Below are 14,187 nucleotides of genomic sequence, written 5' to 3'. Positions count from 1 at the left end.
CCTAAAAATCACACTCAGACTGGCTGGTTTACCTGACAAACAGTAGGTAACTCACTGCGCAAATATTATCCAGGTCTGGCTCACGTCCCTTCCTCATAAGGTATAGGAGCAGATTCACTTTCTTCTTAACTGTTACCAGAAAAGGTGCTTGTACATTTTATTTATTTTTTTTTCCAGAATTTGGCTTAACCTGTGACTGTGTCTGCTGTGTGGATTTTGCTGCTTAGACAGGGTGAAATGTTATAGCCTTTAGATTGCTTTATAGTGTGTTTGCCCAGCACTTTCTTAGTTAACTCTAGGACCATTTTTCTTGAATTGCATTGTGTTGTCTTATGCTCTGCAAACCTTTGTATATTTTACTCACTTTTTCCCATCTTGATTAATGTAATACCAGTGTTCTGATATATCATAATTTGAAACATGGCCCAATCTAGTGACAGCAGGTGCTCTTTGAAAATCTCCGTTTCTGGCACATTTAGCCAAGTTTTCCTCCATTGTAGCAACTCTACTTTCAATGCCAAGGAATGAGATGAATGACAGTGTGATAGATTTTTTTTTTAAATTTCAAATGGTATTTTCTTTGGCAGTCAAAGACTAGTTTGATTGCCACTTGCCACTGACTGAAGGTCTTTTCTTGGTTCAGTAAAGCTACATGCAGTAACTTTTTTCCCAAAAGTATTTCTCAACTACGAACCATGTAGCATGGAAATGCTGTACTTGAGAGATGAAGTCATCAAATTTTACTTATTTAATTGTGCCAAGCCACTGGTTCCTTCATGGGACCATTATACACTGAAGAACCAAAGAAACTGGTGCACCTGCCTAATATCATGTAGGTCCCATGCGAGCACACAGAAGTGCCCCATCATGACATGGCACGGATTCGACTAATTCTGAAGTAGTGCTGGAAGGAACTGATACCACAGATCCTGCAGGGCTGTCCATAAATCTGTAAGAGTACGAGGGGATGGCGATCTCCTGAGCACAGCACGTTGAAAGGCATCCCATGTATGCTCAATAAAGTTCATGCCCGGGGAGTTTGACGATCATCGGAAGTGTTCAAGCTCAGAGGAGTATTTCTGGAGCCACTCTGTGTGAATTCTGGTCTTGTGGGGTGTTGCATTGTCCTGCTGGAATTGCCCAAGTCCGTCTGAATTCACAGTGAGCTTGAATGGTTGCAGGTTATCAGACAGGATGCCCACATAGGTGTCACCTACCAGAGTCGTATCCAGATGTATCAGGGGTCCCATATCACTGCATCTGCGCATGCCCCACATCATTAGAGAGGCTTCACCAGCTTGAACAGTACCCTGCTGACATGCAGCGTCCATGGATTCATGAGGTTGTCTCCATACATGTACATGTCCATCCGCTCAATACAATTTGAAATGAGACTCGTCTGACCAGGCAACATGTTTCCAGTCATCAACAGTCCAATGTTGGTGTTGTCGGATCCAGGCGAGGCCTAAAGCTTTGTGCCGTGCAGTCATCAAGAGTACACGAGTGGGCCTTCGGCTCTGAAAGCCCAAATCGATGATGTTTTGTTGAATGGTGTGCATGCTGACAGTTGTTGATGGCCTAGGATTAAAATCTGCAGCAATCTGCAGAAGGGTTGTACTTCTGTCATGTTGAACAGTTCTCTTCAGTCACTGGTCATCCGATTCTTGCAGGATCTTTTGCTGGCCACAGTGATGTCAGAGATTTCATGTTTTACCGGATTCCTGATATTCACAGTACTCTCGTGAAATGATCGTATTGGAAAATCCCCACTTCATAGCTACCTCAGAGGTGCTGTGTCCCATCACTCATGCGTTCATGATAACACCACATTCAAACTCACTTAAATCTTGATAATCTGATTTTATAGCTCCAGTAACCGATCTAACAACTGTGCCAGGCACTTGTCGTCTTATATATTGTTGTCTCTGTATTTGAATACGCATGTCTATACCAGTTCCTTTGGCGCTTCAGTGTACACTTCACTTCATCTGCAGCAAAGGTTATGGCCATTATTTTACAAAATTTTGCTTGTTCCATGCATACAAATAGTAAGTGAAACATTAATCACACTGCACTTCAGCAGCATCAGATCAGTGTGTTGCAGAAATATCATGTAATTACTCTGTTTCCTTTGAACCATTCAATTTGAAAACACTTCAAGGATTTACGTTCCCTCCAAAGAGCTGCATTGCGTTTTTTTTTATCGGGAACTTGTAGGACTTTGACAGAAGCCAATATATTTATGAAATTGAAACATAATGTTATTATTTAATCTACAATTGTTGCTCCATATGATTCACTTATGGTGAACTATTACTTTTGTGTACATGAAATAGACTGTGTATTTTTACTTCTTAAGTATTTTCAGATCACTGTAATTTTAATTTTTTTTTTTTTTTTTTTAAAAGCAGTAAATACAAATCTGTTATTCTGTGCACAAGAGTAATGGGCCATTAGCATGGTGCATGACAATACACAAGTTATTCATTAGTGGCCATGTGCCATTTTGTAGTTGGTATTCTATATTTTTAGAGTAAAGTTGAGACCACAGCTTGTAGCCACTGTAAGTGTTTGAGTTCACGCCATTATGGTGCTGTATTTTTAATACTTCCCGACTCTGAACAGCCTTAATGGTTTGTTAACTATTTAGTGGATTGTAATAGATGCTGTGAAATTTGTAGTTGGATTGGTACTATTTGATTCAGCAGATGATTACCACAATAGAAGCACAAAGCATATAAGGCTTGAGCTCACTTCGACGTGGTCATAACAGGGGCTGTCAGTATACTGAGTAGGGTTGGAGGAAGCTGTAATTTCTTGTCTTAGTGAAGTTATTGGATCACATATAAGCATTACTATTTTATACATATATAAAAATAAGTTACAGCTATTACATGTGTGTGTATGGTGAAAATGTATGTTAATTTTTCCAATGCAGGGTTGTAATGTTAATTACACAAATGAGAGTTGCTCAATTTTCTGGTGGGCAGAAATTAAAAAAATTGAGACTAGTCACCACAAATAAATAAATCATATAAATAAATAAATATTGGATGCAACTGTGATATGGGAAAAAGTTAGAACCCAGTGTAATGGAAGTGGTGTCTATGTGGGAGGAAGGAAGGAACAGTGGTTTATAATTTAACCTTCTCCATTTCAAATGTAATTAGAGTTGGCCCACAAATATGGGTTTGATAAGGATAGGGGGGGAAATCAGGAAAAGTGCATATGCCTACTGTGCATCTTACAAAAATCAGCATTATGGGAACATATTTTGAGCCTTGAGGAATTTTTAATCAAATGGGTCTATCTCTTGCTCTAATAGTAGGAACTTTCGAGAAATGTTCAATCATATTGCTGAATAGTTTTATTTTTTATTTTAGTGCTTACCATGTTTTTAATTTGCCTCGGGGTGTACCAATACTGCAATTGAAACTTACAGAGCTCCTTTTCATTGAGGGCATAAATCTTCCTTTGCTGCAAATGGTTGATTATATAGCAGCCAAAAAATTCTCTGTCTCTTAGATTAACAAATGACTTTCTAAAGAAGGCAAATAAACACACATAGAACTAAACTGATTAATTGTAATTTAATGCCAACTTTTAAAAAGGATTCCACGTGCAATTTATAAATGTTGATATTCAGTGTTGTCAAAAGAATTCGAGGGCAGTTCTTGTTTCATTTTTATCAGGTCTGTAAGTAGTGAAGCTGTTTCCACTCTGTGCCTAGGACAGCGATATTATGTTGATGAAATATTGAATTAACTGTGTGAATATCAGTCATTCATATTGTCCAGTGTTAATTTTGAGGTTCTTTTGGCAATGTTCAAGTTCCTTTTTCCTTTCATGCCTATTGCAGGTACTTGCTTGTGATCAGCAGACAACTCATATATCTGCATCCATATTCCACATATCACAATGAAATGCAGGGAGACAGTATTTCCCACAATATCAGGTACCGTATTAGGAAGCATAGGAAGAATACTGCTTCTGTGTGCAGCGAATTAGGATGGGTCGCACAAGAATATTTTAAGTAATTTCCTTTGTAGTCTGTCTGTATTTTCGCCAATATCCTACTACTGAACTGAAATCAGCCGCTTGCTTTACTTACCACTAAGCTTAGGTGATCATTCTACTTTATATCCCCAAATGTTTATATGAGTTGACTGATTTCAGTTGTAACTCATTGATGATGTTGTGATGTATTTACATTTTGTGAAGTGATGTGTACAATTTTACATTAGTGAACATTTAAATCTTGTTGCCAGTCATTGCACCACTTTGAAATCTTGCCAGTATCTGACTAAATATTTGTGCAGCTGTTATTTCCTCGATAGTACTTCATTGTAGATAACTGTACGATCAGCAAAAAAACTTAGTTTATTGACACAGAATACAGATCATTAATACAAAGCATGAAGAGTACGGGTCCCGACACACGTTTCTGGGGCACGCCTTAAGTTACTTGCAACTCTGTCGACGACTCTCTGTCTTGAGACAACATTCAGAAACCTCCCTACCAATAAATCGTCAGTCCAGTCACAAATTTTCTTGTGATGCCCATATGGTCGAACTTTTTTTTAATATGCTTTGATGCGGCATTGAGTCAAATGCTTTTCGGAAGTCAAGAAATTCTGCATCTAGCTGACTGCCTCGATCCGTCGCTTTCATGATATCATGTGAGAAAAGCGCGAGTGGGGTTTCGGTTGACCGACGTTTTCGCAATCCATGGTGTACGCTAAAGTTTCGATCGTCTCTCGTGTAAGTTTACTCGTGCCCAACAGTCATCAAACTTTCCTCTCGCTGACCCAGTGCCGGTTAGCGCGTGCCACACTGACCCGGGTCGCAGGTCGAGCTTGCGGCCTGCCCGGAATAGCAAACGAGCAGCGCCTCTGTAGGTCAGCCGCGGAAACTCCTGCGGGGATCCGTGTTAGCATGCTAACTAATGTTCTGTTTCTGGAATCTTATAGTGCAAGACCCGTTAAAATCAAATACCAATGCCGACGTCTCACAGCAAATGTCACAAGCATGCGCGGCTCTGTGTAAGAAAGTGGAAACTAGAGTTTCGTTATGTGATTGCAGTTTTTTCAATACTACTTGACAACAGAAACTCGCAGTGTACTCTTTCGTCATCCTTTTTACCTTGAGTCATTTACGTCTTCATCACCTGCAGTTCGCTGCAGTAACAAACAACAATCCCAATGCGCAAATTATAAAATTACAAATGTTACTTCTATAGCAAAAAGCTACGTTAGAAACATAGATGCATCTAATATTTCGATAGCCGTATGTATTTTCCACCTCATAAGAAGTCTCTTCTGCACATGGGTTTCTTTAATTCCGAGGCGTTTGCTCAGTACATTTCCTAACATTGATTTATTTATTACCTTTGATGAGAGTAACCGCGCGTCAACTGTATTGAGAGGGTGAGGGCACTATTGGTGGTGAGGGTGGGGCAATGGCTAATGGAGTAGGAGCGAGGGAAAGGGTGCGAGATAAGGTTTCTGCCCTCCTCCCGCCAAATTCACTTGAAGATGAATACAATCTACGGGCTGCGCAATCGAAAAATATTATGGTGCACGTCAGCAAATATGCTGTTAGTGTCGTGGCTGACGGCAATGTTTGCTTGCATATGTCGCATCCTTACAGTTAAACAACGTTAAACTCCAACCACATTCCGCCCTGTTCTTCTCAGTCTCTCCCCCTTCGTCTTATTTTTCAGTCCGTGCCGTGCTCCCTGCCCCCCCCCCCCCCCCCCCAATACAGAAAAGTGCTAATGGGTGCAAGCTGTGTCAGTATACGTAATCATTTCCGGATATTGCTTTTGTGTAAACGTATGAACAGTGGTTAAGACTGGTCGAGTCTGTTGTGTAGGCGAACTACGCAATATCCGCCTAGCGTGCCCCATTTTAGAGAACGCACGTCAAACAGACAAATATCCTAAAACATTCAACAAATTGGTTTTTTGTCCTGACCTGCATGAGTACTATACTGCCCAAAATAAGTTTTGCAAATATATTTTTATGGCAAAAATGTCACTCTCTGCACGTTTATGCACACAGAAAGGCCCTGCTTTTTGGTTTCATAAGGCTTACTGTTTCATATCCTATAGACGACTGAAATTATGATCTACAGAAAATCTGAACGCCAGGTCGTAAGTGGTCTCTTTTTCCAAATTAAAAGAAATTATTTCCCAGAATCTGGAAATTAGGCCCACATTTACTACTTTTAATATTAATGAAATGTTTCTCTTTGTAGAACAACAATGCAGTGACTGCCTAATGGCCCAGTAAGGGGTACTTTTTGCTTGCAAAAATCGAGATAGAATTTTTTTATCTGCTGTATGTAGTTGGAAGTATGTTGAATCCAAATTTTCGACTTCAAAATCCCTCGGGACAACTTTTTGTGACCAAAAAACCAAGAAATTCTGGCACTTGTTTCAGGTTTTCGCCAATTACTTGGAAACTAAGCATTCTACTGAAGTTTTTATCGTTGCCAAAATGAAAGAGCATTAAATTTTGCGTCGAATGACCTATTTAAATGTCAAAATCGGTGCAGCAATCAGTTGTCAAAAGTTCGTTCATTTTATCAGCTTGGCTAAAAAGTCGGCTCCAACGCCTGTGCGCTACGGTCGCAGGTTCGAATCCTGCCTCGGGCATGGATGTGCGTGATGTCCTTAGGTTAGTTAGGTTTAAGTAGTTCTAAGTTCTGGGAGACTGATGACCTCAGATGTTAAGTCCCATAGTGCTCAGAGCCAATCCAACGCCTGTAACTAAAAAACGGCTACTCCAAATGAAAAATGTCAAGTTATCAAAGGTGTAGAACATGTAATTTAAAGTTACAAAATCATCTATTTTTCCTCTCTTTGGCACTGTTAAGCGTTCATACACTGTAATGCCAAAGTAATTCCATGTTGTTTTTCTTTCACGTCAAAGTCATAAATGAAATGAAATTTCCAGTAGGAAGACTGCTCTCTAATGAGCACATACGTGTTCTTTATGTATATCTTTTTAATTTTCTTGATTCATGTGTATTTATAAGTTTTATCCATGCCTTAATTGGAAAGAATGGGTTGCTAAACTGAAAACAAAGTAATGGTATGGTCAACATGTAATGACATATTTACGTAAGAGTAATATAAAGATTTGTACAAATGAACAAATAAAAGGGCATGTCAGCATCAAAAGAACAATGTAAATAACAGAGATTAACATTTTTCAAATTTCTATTCCGTCGAGGTCGTTTGGGAGACTGCTGCAGGTCCCGGTCCAGCATCCGATCCGTCCTGGAACATACTCAGATCTCTTCCTCATCCTCGTCGAATCCAATTTCTGGGCCGTTCTTGAAATATAAGCCACAATAGTGTTTGCACGCCGAGGAGCAGTTCAGTCCATATTTGCGACATTTACGTACTGCTGTGCATCCTGTTTCGCATGTGCCGGAAACCATCTTCAGTAGTGTGTGTGGTGCCGCATCTTTCGTCATCATTACGGGAAACAAGTTTGATAAGTTTTTCTTCCAGCCCCACTGTCATGGATCAATTTTCTTCCCAGCCAAGATTGCACCTGATGGCAGGGTCGCAAATTTGGCACCTTGCTGCTTCCGATGCTGGCGGTAGCCTTTCATGTTTGAAAGATGTTCTCGGGGCAGACTTCACAAAAAGCTCGTACCTGAGCTCGCCGAAAGTCGCGCAGCTGGATTTCCCATACGGTGCTGACATTAGCTGTTCTCCTGCGTGTGCTGTTAAGTCATGAGGGACTGAGGGTTTAACAAACTCAGCAGCTTGAAGTTCGAGGCGTGGCTGTTGCTCCACAAGATTTAGTAATTTGCTTTTACCGTGTCAGACTAAGCAACAATTTCCACAATTAAGAAATCCACACCTTCTTCTGCCTGTAGCACTTGAGTACCTCCATCCTTAAATTTCCTCATGAGCATGAACATCAAGTAGTTGCGAGAAACTTCTCCTGTGCGACTACAGCATCTGTATCTTCATCGAAAAAGATATCTGATGAAGAACTTGGCGTCTTTAAACGACGAGATCCTTCAGAAGACTTTGTTCCCCTTTGCGAAGCATCCCTTGGGTAGACAAACATTCGGAAGTTGAAAGTCTTCTCTCCCGATCAGTGTTCTTGTCAGACTCCATAGCTGTGCAGGGAGAGACTGCCGTGATTCCTCCCATGGAACGGAAAGTATTCAAACCGCCAGTCGTGCAGATGATAAAATCGGCCTTATCAGAGATGAGCTGGATGAATCCTTCACTGGGAATGTTAGGATGCTCAGGTCGTGCCATCGTCTCAAATGTGGAAGCTTCCATATATTGAACTACTGATCCAATTGCACTAAGAACGTCGACAACAAATCTTGATCCGAATCTTTTGTACGTGAATGTACTGAGCCCAATCAATAATGAAGATAGAAATGACGGTGGTGTTACGGCAGAAATCACTGCATGTGACAAACCAACGCACATTTTTCCCATTTATCTAGAGTTAATCGTGTATTGTGTTTCCAAAATCAACTACTCAGAGAAATGGAGAAATGATTCAGGGATTTATGGTCCTTACTTTCCCCTCTCAGTCATTCGTGATTTGATCCTTTAACTCCTGCGAATTAAACTGGCACTCTTCCGATTGTTCGATGTATGAAGAAGTCATTTCCATTGTTTAATCTATCTGTGTGGATCCAAGGCTTCCCTGTTTTCCTCCACCCCTGATTGGCCGATAAAAATCCCTCTGACAAAATCTCTGACATTAAGCGTCTTTAGTACAAAGGCCCTCACCACGGCTATGTTCCAACAATTCGCGAGCCCAGTCACCACCTCATGTTTCAGCTACCCCAATAGCAGTATCCGTTAATTCGAGTTTCATCACTTTACGAACAGTATTCTGCTTTGCGTAGGGAAGTCTGCTAAATTTCTCCCAATTAGCAATAATTTTCTCGCCACAATGAAATCAGCGTTTATTAAAATCAAATACCTTCATGTATGATCGAAGATTGGACGCCGATGGTGCAGGACCTTTCGCCAAAGACGATCTAATCAGTTTTGGGCTGCTGTACTTCTTCTGACAGGCGCTGTGCACTCCAGCTTCAGCTAGACCAGTTAATAACTTACGACGTGCTGCGATTTTCTATCTTTACTGGATTGTAGTAGCGTTTCCAGTCCTTTCTGTTTCACTTTAACCACGTTACCATCTGCCATACATACCTCCATACGATTCGGAGCACTCATTTCAAATGAATTTACCGCACAGAAAAAGTAAACTCGAACGAGGGACGAGAGTTTTGCAAGACTCAAGGAGTTTTGAACGCGTCGCTCGCACTACACGGGAAGTAAGACTGGGCTTGGCTAATGATGGATACAATAACAAAGGAACGGAGTGGATGCCTGCCTCGGCTGTTTACGACATTTCAATCGTTGGTTGGTTGGATGATTGGTTGATATAGGGAAGGGGACCAAACAGCGAGGTCATCGCTCACATCGGATTAGGGAAGGATGGCGAAGAAAGTCGACCGTGCCCTTTCAATGAACCACCCCGGCATTTGCCTGAAGCGATTTAGGGAAATCACAGAACGCCTAAATCAGGATGTTTTCGGACGCGGGGTTGAGCTGTTGTCCTCCCGAAAGCGAGTCCAGTATGCTAACCAGTGCGCCAGCTCGCTCGGTCATGAAAATCTTGGGAGATCTATAGCTACCTCTATACCCGAAGTTGGGGCAGATTTATGTCTTCCTATTGGAAATTTAATTTCATTGGATAACTTTGACTTACAAAGAAACAACCGAATGGAATTACTTTGACTTTCAAGTGTATGAGCGCTTAATAGTGCTTAAAAATGAAAAACTAGATGATTTTGTAACATTAAATGTCATGCTCTAAACCGTTGATAGACTGACATTTTTCATGTGGAGTAACCGTTTTGAGTTACAGGCGTTGGAGTCGACTTTTTAGCCAAGTTGGTAAAAATGAACGAACTTTGACAACTGATTGCGGCCAAACGGCTGCACCGATTTTGACATTTATATAGGTCATTCGGCGCAAAATTTAATTCTCTTTCATTTTGGTAATTTCAGTAGGGTGCATGATTTCCGAGTAATGGAGAAAACCTGAAAAAGTGCCAAAACTTCTTGGTGTTTTGGCTACAAAAAGTTGTCACGAGGGATTTGGAGGACGAAAACTTATCTTTATAATTCACGTTAGACAAAATGAATGAACTGATTGGCTGCCCCCCCCCCCCCTCCCACTCGAAGCACACAGACTGAAAAAATAGCTTCGAGATTTGCTCTTCATTGGCGTGTCTGGGTTGCGAGGAGCACTGCTTGACACGCACAGCTTTTCTTTACGAAATTTGTATCGTGCGCACGAGTGTTTCCATAAGAACTCACTGAGGCAGCGACGAACAGTTGAAGTCGTGTTTTACGCATTTTTCTGTGCCTGTCTTGCTTAAAATCGCAACGAAAAATTTGCGGTTATTCTTTTTCCATCTAACACACTGTCTACCGTAAGTTAATGATCCTTGCCGATTACAACCGAAGTTTATAATTTGTTTGATCCTGAGCTATTTGCAACTTTTCATGTTCATGGGGAAGCTTGAAGCTCCACTCGTTGGACTCAAATATCTTAGAGTAGAAACATGGTTATTATAAAAGGATAGATGACGTTGGACTGTGAATTCAACTCCAGCTCAAAAGCCTCTGCCTAATGTTTAACCAATAGCAACAATTCGATGCAAGAATGCTTCACGTTCAAAGGCGACTAACTGTTTCATCAAGTCAGCGACGGCTATCCTTTTAAGTTTTTGTTCAGCAGTAAGTTTCTCGCCTGTCACACGATGACATTCTTCTTGAGCATTTGTCAAATATTAGCTTCGTTTTTCTGTTGACGTTTTCGGCCCTCCTGGTTACTTTAGTAATTACGATTTGTCACCATGACGCGCGATTTTTACAATTATTCTTATGGTCTTGGATAGTTGTTTATGCAGACTCACGCGACCACGTGAGAAACTGCACTACGATCCACCATTAACTTACCCCAAAAGCACGATCTATCCGAGACCCGTGCAGGCTCCATTTTTAGATTGTGTTACTTATAAACAGAGGACGCTAAGGATGAAACAAAGTAATTGTTGCTTCCGTGAAACTCCAGCCATTGCTAAAACAGCTCATGCCGCTTATGGAAACTTATTTGTCGTTCAGTTGATGGGTGGACAGTGTAAATGGCTCATGGGGAAAAAATGTCAATTTTTCTTCATTGAATTTTTCATTCAAGACTTTATTATCGCTAAGACGATATCGTGTTGCACGATCTAGAGGTAAGGAAGGTTGTATAAAAATATAAAAAATACTAACACATTTTTCGAAATCGAGTCATTGAATTATAGGGTGAAGTTAAGAAATGGTTATCGTTGCCGAGCAGACACAAATGGACATCCGTTAGGACTGACAAAAGTCACTGCGGAAATTTATGATAAAATAGTGACTTTTTGTGTTCATGACACGAACTTACTACCTCTTTTTATGCAATTAACAATGCTAGTAACGATATGCCCATCAATAAAGTGCAAAGAAATGTTTGGCGCTTTGCTGAAAAAGGAAGAATTTTACGGCAAGCGACCACTGAATCTATCCGGTAAATATTTGTCACCGAAAAGGTTTGACAGCGAGGTGTTAGGAGTAAGAAGAAAATAAAAGCCAAATAATGTGCCATACATTTTTAATTTTCTTCTGCATTTAACACCTAAAGGAATAAAAGAGAGAAATCCACCATTTCAGAGAAATATACGTTTAGTGTCCTCATACTGTGAATTTTAAAACGTGTGTATCTGTCTTTTTATCGACATGAGTGTAAAGGAAAATATATAAGAAAAAGTTTAAACCACTTCAACAAATAGTTTCATTCCATCTGATATTCCGTTTCGCGAAAATTGGATTTGTCTTGGATAAAAATCTGGCAATAGGCTCTGTTAGGAAATATACTAACACAGATATTTTCCGTGTATTCGAGATGGAGGCGGGTTCTCAGGTCCAAAACCCGATGAGCAGCTAAGATTTTGAGGGGAGTAAATATAAATATTATCTAGTGCTCACTACAATCGAGTTCTCAACAAATGTTTTCCAGTATATTCCGATTATTGTCTTAATATTGTTTCGGTATCTATACTTTATAGATTTAGTTAAATCCATAAAACTTGAACGCCTATTTTGTGTAAATTCACGGCGTGATGAGTAGAAGTGGATGTTATTTCTGAGACTAACATAAAAAAAGTATTTTACACTTGCTTTTGAGGAATCGTCTGGATGACATTGTACTAGAAATAAATTCAAAAATAGTTGTAATTCCCCCGTTCCGACCAAGGTCCCCGGGAGATTTCCCTTGGATGTAAGGCAAATGTTGGAAGAGTGCTAATCTCCTGCCATTTGTTCCCTCCTGGGAACCGCTCTGTGCCTGGTACATTGCCGTAAAGAACCGCGACTCTATAATGGGCAGGATGTCAAACAGCCCGCGCTAACACTTTGAGCGTCTGTAAAAATGTTCGTGGCAGGAAAACGTTGTTGAGTCCAATGACAGGTTATGAAAGTTGTTTGGGGAACTATAAAAATGGTTCAAATGGCTCTGAGCACTATGGGACTCAACTGCTGTGGTCATCAGTCTCCTAGAACTTAAAACTACTTAAACCTAACTAACCTAAGGGCATCACACACATCCATGCCCGAGGCAGGATTCGAACCTGCGACCGTAGCGGTCGCGCGGTTTCAGACTGAAGCGCCTAGAACCGCTCGGCCACACCGGCCGGCTGGGGAGCTATATTTTGCCACAGATCGGGCACAGTTTGATTCACTGGTAACGGTTACCTTGTGAGAAGCGAGCATCAAGCAGATAATCATCGCCCTGGTGGCAGTACGTTACGAGGTTAAAAGCACCGCTTGGTACCACAGTCACACACTGAGTGGTGTGAGCACAGAGCGGTGCTTTTAACCCCGAGACCTGTTGCCACCAGAGCAGTGATTATCAGCTTCATGCTCTTTATATGACGAGCGAAAGCGGTCAGATTATCTGTTCGTTTTATGATAAACTACAGCCTAGTGGCTGATTGCAGTAGCTGTTTTGACAGTAGTCGAATGTTCTCGATCGGTGTTGATGGCATTTTCGACGCAGTCAGCGTGTAATCTTGTATACTGTTCTAATGTTCTGTGTAGACTGTACTTGTAAACCTGCACAAATATTCAATTGTCTATCCGAAGCTTTTGAAACTGTTGTTACAGAGCATACAAAAGAACACTTTATTGCTAATTTAGAAACAAAGTCATTAATATGAATTTAATAGGGAATAACTCAAATGTGTACCAACGGCGATTTATCTTTGCTTATTGTGTCACCAGTAGGATTTTTATAGCATACTGCCCCCGTGTATCCTGAGTTTCATTTTCGTCTTGTTTACTCGTTTCAGTAAGCTGTGGATGTAAACCGTGTTTTGCGTCGGAATCTGCCCTTCGTTAAGCCTGTGTAACTTCGGATCAGGGTACGACTTAACTAATTATATTCTGCATTGTCAAAACAAACTGTAGCATAACATTTGAGTGTTGAGATGGCTCTATGGGTACGTTCCGAAAGCCAATAAATAAAAAAATAAGCTATAGTCAACTATAACAGACGACAATGTGTTCAGCGTCTACGTACTTGTAAAGAAACGCCGACTTAACACACAGCGTTAGAGCCGGAAGTAGTATGTGCAACTGAATTCGTAATGGTTTAAATTTGTTGATACGTTGCGCACTGTATTGAAAGCTGCGATTGACAGCTACCGGAGAAAAGTGAATATCGGTCCGGAGTCATACACCTTCCTTGTTTTATCGAAAGAGCTGCTATCCTCAGCCACCGCGCCAAAACTGTTCTTAGAGTGAAAATTAACAGGGAATCAAATTGTGCGCGACCTATAACCAGCTGTTTTATCTGGATATTAAGCAGTGTCTGCGTTTACTTGTTAGTTGGCTATTTTTGAGACTTTCACTCAAAGAGTGTGATCTGATCAATGGAGAAACGTCGATCAAACAATACGGTTACATGTATCTCTGTGTAAAAATACACTGCCGGTAAAAAATTAGTACATTGTTTTAGAGATTTTCAATACACACAGTATTTATTGTTGCATCAGCGCGTATGGAGTACATGAAATGATTGCATTTACAGATGA

The 14,187-nt window shown here is 40.6% G+C and overlaps 2 protein-coding genes across 2 annotated transcripts in view; one reads left to right on the top strand and one right to left on the bottom strand.

Annotated features, from left to right (window-relative positions):
- LOC124622528 overlaps positions 1-4,215 on the bottom strand; it is a 30,015-nt gene extending 25,800 nt beyond the window's left edge. The window contains exon 1 of the mRNA XM_047148260.1: positions 4,112-4,215. The gene's annotated coding sequence lies outside the window, so the exon portion shown is untranslated. The remainder of the gene's footprint in view (positions 1-4,111) is intronic.
- Positions 1-14,187, top strand: part of LOC124622526 (elongation factor-like GTPase 1) — a 590,349-nt gene that overhangs the window by 198,304 nt on the left and 377,858 nt on the right. The window lies entirely within an intron of this gene.

Source organism: Schistocerca americana, chromosome 7 (genome assembly GCF_021461395.2).
Source record: "Schistocerca americana isolate TAMUIC-IGC-003095 chromosome 7, iqSchAmer2.1, whole genome shotgun sequence".
Taxonomy (NCBI): Eukaryota; Metazoa; Arthropoda; class Insecta; order Orthoptera; family Acrididae; genus Schistocerca; species Schistocerca americana.
This window is presented reverse-complemented; position numbering and strand designations above follow the sequence as displayed.